Raw genomic sequence first — 6018 nt, 5'->3', positions numbered from 1 at the left:
CTTTCCCATTCAGTACGAATATTTGAACATTCATATTATGCAGAATATTTATCGAAAATATCAAACAGTATTCAGAAACCAGAGCTAACTGGTTATGGTTTTTCAGGCGATATGGCTCTAATATGTAAGTAATCCTTTTGGAAGTGATGAATAACAATCTATGCAAGAAATACTCTTGGGAAGGTATAGAGAATAAGGCAGACAACGGCTGAAAAATGATAGGCAAGTAAACTGAGAAACAAACAATAACAACTATTTCAACCTAGCGAGGAATTTCGGATCTCCAACGTCGATTGGCAATAAGAGAATGCGTAAGTACTGGTCAAAGCAGTTAGTCAGGCAGCATACATATATTCTTGTACATTTCAGGTATAGTTTTCTATGGAACGGAAGATTCCCATTACTATGATGTTAAATGTAACTTAATTACATTGTTAATATCCTTTGAATAAAGATCTTAGAAGGTAACGTAGTGTTTTGAAAGGTCACATAAGAGCAGTTTTGATCTAGTGCTAAATTGAAACGTAACAAATGGAACTCTTAATAAATCTAAAAAAATTAGTAAACACACTTTTGCCACCAAAAAATATGCACGTCTTTTGTTTCGCCTTGTCTTCTCTTGCACACGGCAAGATCAGATTTTTCCCTTGAAAAGTCTGATCTCGACAAGACGGATCATCTGGATCAAAATAAGTCAAGAATTGTCAAGAAAAGTAGAAGTATGAAAAACTCACTTTATTTCTCTTGAACAGTCCGCGAAGATCAATTTTATTTTTATCCTTGATACCAAGCGAAAAATAACGATTGTATTTTGAATTCTCCTTTGATAAAGTATTAGTTGTTTCTAGTTGGTTAATAGTAAAGATCTTAGGAACCTGTGGGCAACTGACAAGCTTTTTGAATGACTAAAATAGACACTAGACACAATGATACCAAAACAAGAAAGATTTCCCATATTGATTTTTGAATGAATTAAAATTATTATGAGATGAAAAAAGATCATAGACATATTTGTGGTTAATATCATTTTTTTTGGAAGAATAATCACGTATCCGGAACAATTTTGGCAGCATGTTTTCGATAAATAGTGTTTCACTCACATGAATTCAGAGATACTAACAATTTGAGTGTAGTATTTTCAGAGATATACCGAATTTGGGCTAGAGAGTGTAGAGCCTCTTAAGTGTTAAAGGTATTAATTTAACTTCTGTCGAGTACCGACAGAGATTAGGTGTAAAGGTTCAAATTGAGCTTCAAAATATCAATTTGAAATATATTTGAGAACACATAACTAGTAACTACCTTCAAAAAATATGTAATTGTAGCTATATTCTTTCTTTACATACATGTGAATATTTTGAACGAAAAAAGATATGCTGAGTAAATTGAACTATATAAATACGCCACGGCTAGTCATCATCCTTATTTATATTATCACACATATTATTTAACGATAAGATCCAAGAAATAAGTATATATTAATTCATCTTCATACTTTTTTCAGTCCATTAACGGTCTGTGTGTCTCTCGCTGACCGCTCTACCATAACCTCATGACTGCACTAGTCATATCCTGTAACCCTTCAATGCTTTTACGGCATACGTAATGTATTTTCCTTCGCTTTGTGCATTGAAAAAAAACGGCACGAATATGTGAATATCTAGATTTGGGTATAGTCAATTGTTCTAGATTTAAATTGTGCGAATAAGTATTGTCACCGCAGTTTTCGTACCGAAAGTACAATTTAGAAAGATATTAATAATTGGTTAAAATGAAAATAAAGTAAGAAATGCTGTTGAGCAGGTAATTTAACATTCTTTGTTGCATACCATTAGCCATGTTGATATGAAACTTCAAATATTTTAACGACATATCAATATAACCACTTTTTTCCTGCATAAATATAGTGACACATAGATCTGATGATGTTTTAGTCATCTTCATTTACATCAGGTTGGAAAACTTTTCCCTTACCCTTTCAACTGAGTGGATCTAATGATGAACTTTTCAGCATTCTCATCAAAATCAATCACCAAATGTAAACATCTCTTTCAAAATATGGTTGTTTACAATGTGAGCTTTATAGCTCATAAACTAGAGAAACCACTCCTCTAAAAATTAGAACTGGCCAATACAAAGGAAAACCTCAACAATTAAACAACAACGAATGGCGGAGTATATCTGGTCCTACCAACCTAAATCAAGAGCACCGACTCCAAAGAAAATTGAAGGACATCTGTATCTGTGTCTGTACCTGTAGAGTAGGAAGGGCCACATGTGACCTAAGTGCTGTGTCCTCCTGGGTCATCGTCCATCCTGTCCTTTCTAGGAAGGTGGACAAATTCATCTCTAAGTCAACACGATTTCAATTTCATTTTCCGGAATTAATTCTTGGCTTTAACAAGCTCAAAAAAATTCTATGGAACAATAAAGGACTCACATTTCACTTGGCAAGAACATATAGAGATCACTTCCAAGAAATTATCTCATTAAATCCCTTAAGAATAAATTAGATACTAAAAAACTGATATCAGTTTATTTCGCCAAGTTTCAGTCCATTATTTACAACAACATTGCTGTCTGGGGTTTAGCAACTGAGGTGGACAGACTTTTCTTAAAACAGAAAGCATTACTGAGGCTAATTTTCAATCTAGATTACAGAACGTGATTTACTAACTGTTGCCTGTTTGTTCATTCTGAAAATATTGACGTATATCCATGAAAATAGAAGACAACAGTCGAGATCGGAAATCCATAATCATCATGTTCACCACCCAAAAACATCATCACGCAAAATAAAAAAAGTATTCTATGTTTGCTGGTATCCGTCTCTTTAATATACTACCATGCGATATGAAGACACTGCCACCTCAAGTTTTTAAAAAACAATTGAAAGTGTTTCTATCAGAAAAAGGTTTCTACACAATTCTTATAACTAACGTTATCGCATCTTGAATATGGGTAGACCAGATCCATGGCTTGCTTTTGTCGTTTTTTGGAAAGAATGGAGTTTACAATATCTACCTTATAACCGTTATTAATCGCGATTTGTTTGATCAAATTCAGTTCTTTCTGGAAATCCCTATCAGACAGTGGAATATTCAATAATCTGTGAAGCATACTATTGAATGCAGCAACTTTATGCTGGTACGGGTGTGTGGAGGAATTATGTATTCTTCCAAACAGGAAGAACATTTTTCCAACGAATTAAAGAACATAGGAGTAGTTTTGTAAATAGAAAGACCAATTCCACATTTGCAAACCATCTTTTAGCAGAAGGACATGAGTTCAATCATGAGTACGAGGTGTTACATTTAGAAGAAAAGAGTTTGAAACTTAATCTTCTAGAATGTTTAGAAATCAATAGATTCAGGAATTCGGGTAATTTACTGAATGATCAATTAGAACTCAATAACTCTCCGTTACTGAATATATTTTTTCAAATGTGAAAATGGTACATAAGTGCAGGTAATTTAATTCGTTAGAAACTCAGGTAAAATATCAGCTACTTAAAATCCAGGTACTTCGTTTACAGGTACTTTGATTTCAGGTACTCCATAAACTATATATATGTTTAGTATGGAATGTGTAGAATTAGTTGAAAGACACGCCAGATGAAGCCATTGTATGGCGAAACACGTGTTGCGTTTTTGTAAAACAATTTAGTGAAAATCTCACAATAAAGTGTTTTTGGAATACATTAGTTATGGATTTTCATCAAGTATCGGCCGATTCCATCATATATCTTTACTCCTGTGTTACCTAGCCCTGAGGCAACACGTTGTCTGTTCAAGGCAAATAGGGCTTGTCTGCTATCAGTGCAGATTGTTATGTTTTTGCCAGAAATTCATTACCTGGTTATTTCTTTTGTGGCGATTGAGATACCAGCCAGTTGTGTTTAAACCACATTTGCCTAGATACGATGTATTCGTCCAGCTTCAGTTTTTACGTAACCGAGTTGGTGAACATATACCGAAACATGGTAATTTTCTTAGAAAATCTTTTAGCGCTGCAAGAGATTTCAAACATGAAAAAAAAATTGCAACAATACCTTTGTTTTTAGTAAGTTTTCCGGATGCTCTGCAAGGAAGAGTGTCAGAATACTCCTCTCAAGGTGTTGTCACTCGTGGAGGTGAGACTTCTCCTAAATAACTTCTCATCCTGAGGTGTGTTTAACCGTTCCGAACAGATGTATGATTCTGTCGTAAAAAGCTTTTTCAAGGTTATGCAGGGCTCTGCCATAATGAACCTCATTTTTATGGCTCACTGCTCGTGGGCCATAAAATAAACAAATAATCGAGCCTGAACCTTAAAACGAAACAAACGCAGACTAAACTACCCCAACTGTCTTTCCTGTGACATCGATTCAAACGCAAGAGCTTAAATTTCTAACTCTTGATCATGTAAATAAACTTAGGAGAGAGTCTAGGTGGTGTAGCCAGAAAGCGACTTACTCTTGAGGAGCAAAATATCTTATGAATCTGCCTTGCACCAAATTCTTGAGCGGCACCAGAACTCGAAACAAACTCCCTATGACTCAGCAAACACTTACGTTCAAATGATTATTCATCCAAACTAGAGTCGAAAAAGCCTAGTATATCTGAATTTTATATTTTGTCAGGTATACCTTATTTACATATACCATATTTTGGGACGGCTTACTGCGGTCGTTAAGATGGAGATCTTGCTCCTTGAACATCTGACAACCAATATAGACCAATTGATTAGAATGTTTTCACTATGTCATTATGACTACCGCAGAAGATATTTTTGGTCCACAGGCACGATTCCAGAGCTGCACATTCCGTCCTGGATTACTACAAGTCTACTGAAAGGATCAGGAGAGCACCTCTTGTTGGTGGTGCTGTTATTACCCTGCAGCCATGAGCGAGCGTCTTCTTGAAAATTGTCACAGGAAAACTTTTTCCTAAGCCACCCATTTGTGTTACTCACCTTCCTGGCGACGGTGGTCGCAGGCTGAATGCCAATCAGGTTCTCACTAGATTGAAGAAAATATTAATGATAATGATAATACAATTTTCTCAATGGATTTTATTCAAGGCGCGTTTCGATACACGGCAGCTCCATTAACTGTAGCAAAACGCGTATTAAATAAAATTCATTGTGGGGATTGTATAAATGGATAGTGTTAATAATTTCCATCAAGTACCGGGTCGGTGTATTCATAAATTGAGGAGGATATACTATGGTCGGAATCCATACCTTGGAGTGGATTTTTCTTCACAAGGAAATTTAGGTCCTGGTAACAGAGCACACATTTTATGTGGACCGGATCAGTTTCTGGGTATTTGAGAAAGTCCAACTCTTGCCAGCTGACCTAAAAGATTACTCAGTAAAATAAGGTAACAGCTGGTAACGTTAACAAGCTGGATTTGATTGATCGAGTTTCAATAGTTGTGCGTCACAATAAACCCCACCGGTTGCAGTGGAGGATCGAATAGACCCACTCAGTTTAGACCTAGTATAGCATTTATAATCACCAGTATGCTTATCAAACCGGCAAATCGACAGATTTGGCATTAAACAACCTTGTAGAGGAAATCCCTCAATCCCTTCAAAACAAGGAGATTGCGGTTACTGTATTTCTCGATATTGAAGGACCATTTGACAATGCACTACCTAAATCTATAGGATCGTCTCTGGCTGGTGAGGTACTATCTAGCCTTCTATGGTCGCTCCTGATAGATAATCTGTTTGATGCCCTCGACAGAAAAAAACTAAATCTACAAGCTTATGCAGATGACCTTGTTATCTTGGCAAGGTCCACGTCGGAAAGGATAGCTTGTAATATCCTCCAAAGCACGATGGACGTTGTTCACAGTTGGTGCCTGAGGGAGCAGATGTCTGTCAACCCCAGCAAAACTGTAATAATCCCCTTCACCAGGAGGAGAAAATTGGACGATCTAACGCCACTTTCCCTTAATGGTGAAGTCATTCCATTTGGAACGAAGGTGAAATATAGACAGGCTTGTTTGGCCATCAGTGGTGCCATCAGTA

The sequence above is a fragment of the Leptinotarsa decemlineata genome, unplaced genomic scaffold (assembly GCF_025532065.1).
Source record: "Leptinotarsa decemlineata unplaced genomic scaffold, Ldec_3_MD MMD2_tig00078346_RagTag_RagTag, whole genome shotgun sequence".
NCBI lineage: Eukaryota > Metazoa > Arthropoda > Insecta > Coleoptera > Chrysomelidae > Leptinotarsa > Leptinotarsa decemlineata.
The sequence above is the reverse complement of the archived record's forward strand: the minus strand, read 5'-3'. Positions refer to the sequence as shown.